Below are 12,385 nucleotides of genomic sequence, written 5' to 3' on the forward strand. Positions count from 1 at the left end.
AGACCTTTTTGTAGCGCGGTTTATTATGTTATAATAAATCTGCTCTAAATATATCGTTTACTTGAATACCTAGGTAAACTGAAAATGTTGCAGGGCGGATGATCTTAATCTCGACACCTGCCATAGTCAAATATTTAACAGTCCGTTTTGCGGAGTGCGCTGAAGCATTGTCGTGGTGAAGGAGGATCCTGCTTCGAGGGCGCTGCTGTCGAATTTTTTCAGCCTAATCCTTCCATTAGAAATTTTTGAATTAATTACAGCTTTGTGTGATAATTAAGAATTAATTTATGTTAACCTGTAGCCTTTAATAACACAATCAACCATAATTGAAATAAAACAGGCTATATTTCTCGAAGTAGTTCGCTCATACGGGTTAAGATAATAAATGAGATGTGACGCAATTTTAGGTGAAAATTGGCTTTAGGGGGTTAATTAGATTTCTAGTTGGTTGCTCGGATTCACAAAGATGAATTAGATTCAAATACTCAAGGTATACTTAAACACACGCTATACACCGGCTATAGTATGATTTGCATCTAGTTGAGATTTATCCAAGACTGTAAAAAATTGAGACTACAAATTTATTATATGTTACTAAAGTGTCTTATTTGTTTATTTATTAACACTTCGTTGCACAAATTATAAAAAGTAAACATAATTAAATAAAACTGGCGGCCTTATCGTTCTCGAGCAATCTCTTCCAGGCACCCACTGTGAGAAGAGAAAAAAACTGTCTTAAATTGGGTAAGGTAGGCAAGAAGTGCAAAAATACATATTACACGTAGTTGTTGAGACAAAACTAAACAGGACAACAAAAACAAACTTAACCTAAAAAAAAGGATACATGAAAGTTAAAAAGTAAAAAGTGCACATAAATCACGATAATTTAAGATCAGTCTCACATCAGTTAGTAGTAGTAGAAAGTTAGGGATACGATGTCGACAGGTAATGTTTGTACAGAAGAAATTTAAAGGAAGATAGAGAAAGAGCTTAGCGAAGTCTTATGAAGATTTACCCAAAAAACTCCACCAGAGGTGAGGTACATCAGTGGTAAGAAATAACTAAAGTTTAAAAATGCAAATTTCTTATGTTGCAAAACAGAAGAGCTACAAGAATATTTTCCTTTATATAAGTAGGTCAGTCAGTCAACACATAAAAAATTCGTTGAAGATGCAAACGCACGACCGCAGTGCGAAGAGCCGCATATCAAGACAAAAAAAGCTCTATTTAAATTGAGCTTTTATAAATATTTATCTGCATATAATACAAGACAAGGGCTTCTTAAACCTACCCCTAGCAGGGACACAAAAGGTCTAAAATATGGAAATGACCGATTTCACAAGCTTTGTAGTACCTTACTGAAGTCAGCTTTTAGTATTACAATATTCCTCGTTGCGAACGCACGCTACTTCGCTACGCGGTAGACCTTAAAACAATCACGTGGGAAAGTTTACATACTCAATACACTTTCAATGTGAAGTAATTTCTTATTGTAAGGATTTCGTATTGAAATTTAAATTATGAATTATGTCGTGTGTTTTTTAATGTATGTATTCGTTAATGAATAATAATTATGGTAAGTAATTTTGAACATTATAACATAAGACATGAAAGATTTTGAAATGAACTGGATACATGATCAAAAAATAAATTGCCAGTATCTCTTTACAATGTCTGGTCCTGTCGTAAAGTATGATGATGGTAATATTGGTTGTCCTATTGAAGTAGTCAATAGTAGAAAAATTTCAGTTGAAATGAAAAATATTGTATATTGATATAATATTTATTATTAATAGTAAAAACATGCTTTATTTGCACCCTTGAACATAATTTGCATAGATAGAGTTACATTATTAAATACATTGCCAGACAAGTACTTACAACCTAATTCAATATTCACATAAATCTTAGCTCAGCTCAGCTCAGTAAATCAGCATTCTAGTTATAGCATATGCCTGTTGAATATTTATTTACAAAAATGTATGTATTTAAATGAATTCTTCGTTTTGGTTGATTTTTTCGTATTTAGTTTAGTTTGAGTTGATTGGTTAAGACAGATCCTCTCAAACTTTAATGTGGAAAGTATTCATAAATATACATATACAAACATAAATTTCATACAAAATCGTTGGTATGGTTACGCTACGTTTCTTACCTCAATTCGACGTATCGAGTTTAATACCCTGTTAATAAGTGTTATGAATATTTTAATTTGTTTTCTCAATATAATTATAATTGTGATTTCGATAACATAAATATCGAAATATTATATCATTCGTAGGACCGCCATTATGGTTAATCTTTATTGTATTTTAAAACAGTATCGGTAAATACAATTAATACATTACTTAACGATAAACGGATTCAAGATCATTTCCAAATGCTATTAATGCACATGTTTTTGTGAAACGTCACTCTTTAGGTACATTTAATATTAAATTCATAATATAAAATCTCTTATACATTAAAAATCACAAATAATTATAAAATTTGTAATATTACATTATTCTAGAAGAAAATATCTGTGGCTTCATGAATTTGGCATGGCATAATTTATAAGCTGCCGTAAAGCTTGCCAGGCAGGCAGTATGTATCTGAGAGCTGGCAAGAGTTTGTATAGTTAGGTATAGTAATTTAGTGTGAAGATATTGGGGAAGCTGCTCGAAATGATTAAATATATGAGATGAGAGGTAATAACTAAGAACTCAACAACCCCACGGATCCCTACAGTTGTACCCTTACATATACATATAGAATTTAAAATAAATACGGCATGTCTCCATTTGGAGACGTAACGTAATAGGTATAGGTTAAAGGATTTTGTAGATGTTAGTGGATTTTTTTTGGGCAAGCTCACTACGATAATTAAGGGCTTGAAAGAGTTTCAGTCACTTTGAAAAGATGCAAAAAATTAACAAGACAAAGCGAAGCTCAAATCTGCTCCCTCATACTAACACTAATGAACCTTTAGCTATAAAAAAGGACGAACTTTCAGCAGTGTCAGCGATTGACCAATGTTTAACGAAATCAAGACAGCCGCAATTACTAAATCTTAAAAGTAATATATTTTATTCCAATCAAGACTTGGTGTAAAATATATACGATTATACGCTGTTAAAGATTTTGGAAATTATTATCCACGAGCTGTATATATCTCACGAAAACATTTACTATTTGATCATACCTCTACGCGGCTCAATGTATTGTTGACTTATCACCCGGAAGTTGAGTATTGTACAACGTCTATAGCATTAAATAAACATAAAAACCAACATTCTAATTAATATAATGCTAAACCTGAGTCTAAACAATACAGTCATTTTATTTAAAATATTCCCTTACTAACTAATATTTGAACATCGTAATAATATCATAACGCTAAACAATTATAGCTCTTCTAAATCTTTAGAAAAACCTGAAAACGATTTAATTGATAAGAGACTTATCGAATAGCTTAAATCCCCGAACGAAAATTGAATGGTTTTTTATTGTCTTACAAGATTAAACGTCACGGGATACTTCGAGTTTTATTTGTTTTTAAGAAGTATTTTATTCGGCTTGTTCATTCCCCAAAGACTACTTTTTATTGTTTGAAATATTTAATTTCATCTTGTATATAACAGAATAAATAATACATTAAAATTGTCGTGTCTATTCTTAGACTAAAATTATAATTCAATCAAATCTTAAACATAAAAATTATATATATTTTAATTGTGTATTGCCAGTATCCAAAGTGCAATTATGGAGATTTTCTAAAAACTTGTGACGATTTATATATTTTCTAAACAGGCAATCATTATTTAATTTTTGGAAGTGAAAAAGAAAACATATATCAGTTTTTCTTTATTTCATGGAAAGAATTGAAATCTAACTATAAATTTCGATGAATACCAACACTGAAATGCTCTCGGGAGCTAGAAACAGCTCGTAAAAATAAAAACTTAAAGTTCGGTCAACGATAAATTGCAAAGCAAATATTGCACCAACATAGTTATGTTTGTTCTATTAAAATGCAGTTCTACCGCATCTATATATCTATTTAAAATCTAATAAACACTGCACTTTATTACACTGAAAAGAAATACTACATTTCCTAAAACAGTTGATAAATACAATATGTTAGTAAACATTCATAAATTACTATATGTGTCCCTGTGTCTAATAAACACTACAAAAAATTGATCTCTAAGTATGTGTATGAGTCATCATTGATAAAAATGTCCCATAAGGACGTCCCCCAAAAACAACAAATTATTGATCGATTAGTTGGTATTTACTTCAAACTTTGATCTCATATCCAACTTAATTAAAGCTCTTCAAAGGTCTATATATTCAATCAGTACGATAAAACTCATTGGTAACTTAACGATAAGTTAAGTCTAAGTGATCTTGATGGGACGTTTTGATACGAATTTTGGATAAACCGCTGTCTAACGGGTTTAGAAAAGGGTTTAACTTAATTACTTTTTAAAATTAAACTCACATGAGGACAAAACATGCCATAGCTGTTTTAGCTAAATCTGATGGATACTGTTATCAGTTAAAACATTTAGCTTAGTGGCTACCAGATTTGGGCTCGATTCGTAGCCAAATAATTTTGGTTTGTAGATAAAAAGAAATGGATTATATACTTAGAATGTAAAAAACTGTTAAACAATAAATCTTTCTGTAAATGTTCGCACAATCGATAACGTCCAAAAAACAACTCTGCTGATTCTATAAAAGGTACTTTAACTGATATCTCTAAAAATAACAAAGCACTCCTAAAAAGAACTAACTTTTTATATAGCTGTCGTAAAGTGGGTAAAAATAGAATAAATTACCATTAATAACCTCTGTGTAACTGTTTGATACCTCTACGACGTACATCACAACACTACGAAAAAGCTCCAACGTAGCAACGACATGTAAATCGTAGAGATAAAGTTATGTTCGACTGAGCTGGACTAGATAATTAATGCTGTATGCACAGACTCAAGGTATCGTTTCAATCAAAATTCAATTATAATAAGCATGTTTAATATACCTAGTAGTACCTAGTACCTGATACACTTTGGCTGAAGTTTTAACTCCTTTTTCACAAAAAATTGTGTTCTGACTCCTTGATAAGTCACGCCCCACCAAACCATCACAGACATATGATGATGACCACGTTGTACCTTTCCGACCACTTGAGCAGCTTCTTTAGAACTGTGAGCGTACACTTTACCATTTTGCTTATTGTACTGCTCTTCAAACGTGATTTTTTTTACCGATAAAGAGGATATTTCTGTGCTCTTCATCTGCGTATCGCCACAGATGGTTTTTTGATCGATCTGCTCTCTTTAGTTATAAAGATTGATTTAGGGCATGTCCTGTATATTGACGATAAGCACCGAGTCTGTAAACGTAATACGCGATCGAGTCCTAGCGGGTATCTTCATTTATAATATTCCTATATTGCAATCATTATAATCTTTTTTTTAAAAGATCCCAAGCTTTTTCGCGTAACAGTACGATATACGAACATTCGGTTGATACTGTTACGAGCTAGGGGATCGGATAGAAAATGCCGTAGATTTATTCAAGGGTTTATTTCTTGGTAAATCAATGAGGAATTTATGGGCACAAATTAATTGCAGAGATGCACTAATAATACACAAAAACACAGTCACTAATTACTTCACTTATGCACACTTCACACAGTACTTTATCACTTGTATTCACTTTATTCGCACTTTATCGCTTCGGTGTTTCTCTCTTGTTATCGCATTCCAAACTAAAGGCGACTAGTCGCGTTTCGGCTCGCTTATATATCCCTGGGAATAATTCTAAACAATATTCGAGAACTTTCTAGGCACGCTTGCTACTGAGTAGCGATTGCACAATTCTAGAACGTCCGCACTCTTTGTCTCTTTCGCACGTTGCTCCGTCCTTGTCGTACGGCGTTCTAGAGTGCTCGTCTAGTTTCGAGAAAGTTCTGATCTTCTCTCTCTCTCTCTCGTATCATTTCGTCCTTGTCTCACACCTAGAAAGTTCGGTCTAGAATATTCCTTCATCAAAGGGGTACCTAGGCCTGAAAACGCCTGAAAACGGGTCTCCTGAAAACTGCACCAATCGACTACACATGTTCTGAAACTGACTGAAAAAATGTTTCAGCTTCCTGAAAACTAGGGTAACATTATGGAAATTACAATTTTCTAATATGTGATTGACCCTCTCCTGAAACGGTCAGAAATCATATTACAGCCTGCTGAAAAGTTCTCTAACTAAGGAAAAATCTAGAAACATGGCAGTCGACCCGTCTTCGTAACAATACCAAGCTTTTGAAGTGTCTGGATTATGCCCGATGGCTCCATATATACTTTGTGCAAGGCAAATCCTATTTTCCCTGCAATCCTATTTTCTTTAACACCCCATCCCATATTGTAATATGATAATGAACACGAAACATATTTGAAATGGCGCAAAATCGAAAGAAGTTTTTAAAATGATATACGTGTTACAAATTCAAACTAAATAAAAATTTGAAGATTTTATGTAACATTATTTATACTATGTATGTATATATAGACTATACGTAGTTATATTATTAATCAAAATTTTACTTTCACTTTGTTATTCCTAAACCTTCTTTAAGACGATAAATTGTTGAAAACTGAGGGTTTATGAGTTAACTACATTTAATATTCATGCCATGTAGTTTATTAGTACTAGTATTTCAAATTTATTAATCATCGTAGCATTACCTCTAATTTCTTACTCCACAATCCACACATATGTATTTATTACTTCATTGCAAGAAATTAATTCAAGAAGGCAACGGGTGGCCTAGTTGCCTATCGAGATATGTCTTTCAGGCAACCACTAAAAGGAAGAATAAAATTAAATAAGGTGAACGCAAAAAGTGCAAAGCTACATAAGATAATACTTACACATCAGGAGTGAAATAGAACAAAGTTAAAACTTATACAGACTCAAAATAAAAAAAGGACTCATGAATCACGAAAATTTCAATTAGTTGTTACTACGAAAATATAGACTAACTCGGATCCATTACAAACGAATCCTCATAGATACAGATACTAACAAAATATATTTTTAGTCCACAATTAAATTAATTTCAGGGTATTATATATAATATTTAGTTACACAACTGTTCATTAATCATATCTGAGATAAAACATTTGATGAAGTTTAGACAATTTGTTTTCCATAATATCACTACACGCCATCTTTTCTGAAGTGGCTAATGGTACTAAATACGTACTTTTGTTAAAAAGAACAAAAGCAAGCAGCAAAACTTTGTTTAGCCAAATTTTCACGTTATGGTGCCAAAACCCAGTGGACTAAAATGAAAATATGATTACGAGTATATGTACAACTTGTTTATGGAATTCGTATTATTTGAGTAAAACATTGTGTTTTCCATAGACAAATATATCCACAGTTTAAGCTGATATATATACCTGTAGTCTCATTTATAAAATAATGTCTAAATAAATTTTTAAAACATGCGTGAACGAGTCACACATTCAATCACCGTACCAATTCCATTTCATTTTGTGTTGATTTACATATTCTGTTACGAGTAGATAGTTAAATCTAATCTTACATAAAAATCGGTTCATATGCCGAATAAAACAGAGTAATAATAGTAATAATAAGCACTTCATTGATATCATAAACAATGTTATAAAACAGGTAATAATACAAGGGAAAAGGGGCGGTCTTACTACCATTAGAAGTTTCTCTTTTAGTTAACAAAAATGTAAACTTTTTATAGTGTCATTCTATCTTCTGTTATAAATACTATGTTTTCTACATTATTTTCCCCTTTAACCAAGTATTTTATATAGGATAGTAACATGTCGAATGGTTTTCTCCTGTGCTGTACCGGAATTTGGGATTAATTAATTGATAATTAAGTGTACAGGATAGGGTTACTAAACACTCGTACCTATACGACATTGGCGCATTGGGAAGTTCTTATTAATAATAAATTTATACACTAGCTAAATTTATACCCCCCGCCAACAACGGGTAGAAAACTCATCTGATGTTAAACGATACCGCCGATTTTAAATCACATTGCTCATTTTGCAAGTGCGTTGCCGGCCTTTTAAGAACCGTTCCGCACTTTTCTTGGAGGACCCTAAGTTGAATGGGTTCGTAAATTTTCATGAGTCATCATTTCATGTAATGATTTCATCAATTCAATGAGCAACTAGTTTCACCAACCGTTTATCTAAATCAATTACAATTATTTCAGAACACTAACCAAGGAGTGAGAAAAAACGAAACCCTTCATTTTGATTGTATTTGGTCAACAGAATCTCTAGTCCAACACGCACATATTCATTAAATCCGTTTGTCCAATCACAATTGAGGCCACCGTTTGTTCTCTACTTACGCTTTACATTACCTCTGATGATTTTCCATCTGAAACGAATAAGTACTATTGAGAGTCAAAAAAATATTTGGTTCTTCATAAAGGGATTCGTATTGATGTACGGTTACTGGGTTTTGGTTTTACTATATATTAACATCTCGCGTACAACATAGAATATAAGCGAAATAATGAAATGCTAATTGCTATGTAAGAATAAACTATTTATAATATTTCTTTCATCAGTAAAGATTCCCGTGGGATGAATCTTTATTCACTACAAAAGGAGTTGAATGGCGTAAATTGTATGAACTATTATATAAATAAAGCGTTGGAGCATGAGACTCATCCCTGTGATCGTTCGAACCTGTGGTGCAATGGACTTTTCTGTCTATGTACGAATTTAATTTTGGTAAAGTATCGTGAGGAAATTGGCATTATTTTTACCAAAGAAGACCGCTTGCATGAGGCACCATTAGAAAAAGCAAATTATCACAAAACAGATCCACAAATATGTAGTGAAGTGTTGTAACACCACTGCTATTTGCAAGTCCTTATATTATGTTATAGAATAAAAAGTAATTATAGAATCGGCTCAACGCGCTTATTTCCGAATAAATGCAGATCTCTAAACCATACGTGTGCAAAGTCGTACATTTTCATTGTGAGCATTGCTATTGTATCGCAATTTTGTTTTCATACGAGTCATTGTTAATAACAACGAGATTTTCAATTAAATTATTCACATTATTGCTCGCAAATACCTTACAAAATTTAGCATATAAAACCAGACATGCTTCTGTCTGTTATAATTAGTGTTTTGAGGTATGTTAAGGATTTACTTTATGTAAAATAACGTTTAAAGGAATTAAAAAATACTTATTTCCATAAGAGAACATTCGTTTCGTCAACGTATTATAAATAATGTTCCACTATCTGTCGTGTACCACCTACTGTTTCTTTATTTTGGTCTATTCACCTTCTAATTTGTCTCCCTCTTTTTCGTTTGCTGTATCTTGGGCACCAGTTTAGTACCAGTTCCACTTTTCTGTTCCTCTTGCAATCTGCCCCATCCATTTCCACTTTAGTTTATTCATTTTTATTGTAACTGTTACCGCATCCCCCCTAAGGCGATTGTTAATGGCGCCTTGGGGTTTAGTGGGTATGCACATAATTGTTGGTATGCGCAATGCATTTCCCCAATTAAAAAATACGGTAGTATACAAGTATTGAAGATCTTTCTTTTAATTAGTGTATTGTGTAGTGTGTTTTATTAGCGCACTATGCAAGGGGGAATGGCGGGATTTGGAGGAGACCTTTGCCAAAAAGGGCACACAGATACCTAAAAAAAATCGAAGTAGAAACGTGTTTAAATGTAAAAGTATCTGAATTAAAGGCTATATTATTATATATAATAAGCAAACTAAAATATAAGCGTATGCAGCTACCATTTTATTGCGTAAGTTTTATGCAGTTATGAAGAAGTCGTATAAACGATTATTGTTTAATTATCTAAACTTGATACATATGGCATAAATATAAAGGTTGTGTTCTTGGCCTTTTAAAACTTAAACCATCGATTAAAGTCCTTATAGAACATTTAGAAACACAGTTATATAATCAGAAGAACATCAACGTTTAATAATAAGCAGACGTAAGCATTTTCTATTTGAAATAATCTTATTTTATTTCGCAAATATACCAAAAACATGTCGCGTATGACATTGTCATTCATTATTGATACATTATTCATACAAAATAGAGTTTTATTTTTCAATGAATGTAACATATCTCTGAATAAAACTCGTCAGATACAATAGCTGATATAATAATGGTTATAAAAGTGAGAATATTGCCACGGGCGGAACTGAACGGACGTACGGAACGGGTTTTTTTATTGGTATTAATTGTACGCTAAAACCAAGTCAAAGTCAAAAAAGTTTAAAAATTAAACTTGCTTTAAATTTACATTTACTACCACTCAAATAAAGTATCTCGCTTAGCGAAATCCTTGTTTTGTTTAGTTGTGTATAATACGAATTTTGAATTACTTTCGAAGTTTCTCGTGTGTGGGCGATGACTACTGAATATGTAAATACTTAAGGTCTATACAACTTTAGACATAAGCTTTAATAAAAACATAACATCTATAACTAAGTGGTGTTCCTTTATAGACATAGAAATAAGTCAATTAGATGATATTTTTATTAATACTTTTGAAAATACATGAAAAATTAACACTGGATATAATATGTTATTAGGGTTTTAGGTGTTTACACCTTTAAAATATATTTTTCTTGAATTGCTTAACCCAGGTAAATTAAAGAAATTCTAACAAATTAAATACTAAAAAAATGCTCATTGAACAATAACTACGAAGGTAAAGGAGAGAAAAAAGGCATGAAATGTTTTTCTGAGTGGCAAGAATTTCAATTAGAAGAAAGAATCAAAAAAACGTTTGTGTATAAGCGTTAGAAGTTATATATTCTTTGTTATAACAAGATAAAAATCTTTTCAAATTCTTTATTCTACGTTTGTAGAAAGAACGATACTAACAATAGAAAAAAACTAAAATGTTGAATATAGCTAACTTCAGGGTGTCGGTTTTTTGTGATGGTATACGGTTACGCATCGTAAAAATTTACTCTCATCATTTTTCCCTAACACGCCAAAAGAAGAATAAGTTCAAAAATTCTTAATTAGATATAAATACAAATTCAAATTATAGGAGAAATATCGGCACATTTCAGTCTTTTTTATTTAAGAATAAAATTCACTGTTCAATATGTTTTCCTTTGTTTGCAATGAACAATTGATTGTATATGGAATACATCGATAGGAACCAATCAAGTATTCTCGTTACCATATAAATAAAATAATCAAAGAAATAGAAGCCGACCACAAGGTGGTTTGATATAATTCACAGCATAAAAGGTAAGTTATGAATTAAAACTTATCAACGTCCTTAGGTTAGGAAAATATTACACTCGCGTCTCCGTGCAAAGCCTGGCAATTTTAATATCAAAAATCTTCAGTTAATATGAGTTTCTGCAAGTAAAATGTACTGTCACACGGAAATTTTTTGATAACCAATCTTTTGAACATGTATAGCATTTGTAAAATAGCTTGCAAGTCGCATAAGGAAAGTGATGTTCAACTACCATATTTCTGCAACCTATTCAAAGCATAAAAGGTACTTGTCTGACGTTGTTGCTGAAGAAACTAGGTTAGGTTAGAAGTTAACTTAGGTTTAGACTGGAATTTTTATTAGTCTAATATATTGGTTGCATTTTTTGTTAGTATACAAATTTTATAAAATACGGGGGCAATCGACGCAGCCCATAAAATGGGTGCCCCATTTTAGTGCGTTGCCAGCCTTTGAGCGAGGAGTATACCTTTTTTTAAACAATTGGAGGTCGTATCTCCGAGGAAAGACCCCCACCGGAAGTCGAGTCTACAGTCCGCTAGTTCGCAAAAGAAATTGTCTAATAAAGCTGATCGTGGGAGATTTCCAGCCATCAAGGTGATGCTGATGAAATTTTAAATAACTTAAAAACTGCAACAAGCATATGATATATATATAGCTGAAGAAAGAACAACACAATAGTAGCGACAGTGATAAATGTTTCTGCCTTTATGGCAAATAACCCTCCAACGCAACATAAAAACCTTGTCATTTTAAGCCCTCGTACAGCGAGTTACATAAAATCCCGGATTTGCATTCTACCCGCTTTGTGACATTTCTATGATATTCATCTACCCTCACATTAAAATTCCATTTGTCAAAAGGAATGTAAAAGGGTTATCTTGAGAACAGGTTGACCCTCTCAATGGCCTAATATCGTTTTAACTGGGCAGACGTATGTTAGTTTAAGCACATTAAATGTAAAACTATTATGCAGATAAAGATTGCGTCATCACGTTGTTATTGCGGTGTGTTTAAATACCACCTTTGTATAGATCTATGTTGATTGTATGGTTTAATTTGACACTTGGTCATAGTGAAGAAAACAG

The 12,385-nt window shown here is 32.2% G+C and overlaps 1 protein-coding gene across 4 annotated transcripts in view; it reads left to right on the forward strand.

The window, feature by feature from the left end:
- Nucleotides 1-1,447: 1,447 nt before the first annotated feature.
- The window catches only part of LOC123709056 (gamma-aminobutyric acid type B receptor subunit 2), a 63,884-nt gene continuing 52,946 nt past the window's right edge, over nt 1,448-12,385 (forward strand). For all 4 annotated transcript variants that reach the window (XM_045660148.1, XM_045660152.1, XM_045660151.1 and 1 more), the window contains exon 1: nt 1,448-1,576. The gene's annotated coding sequence lies outside the window, so the exon portion shown is untranslated. The remainder of the gene's footprint in view (nt 1,577-12,385) is intronic.

Source organism: Pieris brassicae, chromosome 4, assembly GCF_905147105.1.
Source record: "Pieris brassicae chromosome 4, ilPieBrab1.1, whole genome shotgun sequence".
Taxonomy (NCBI): domain Eukaryota; kingdom Metazoa; phylum Arthropoda; class Insecta; order Lepidoptera; family Pieridae; genus Pieris; species Pieris brassicae.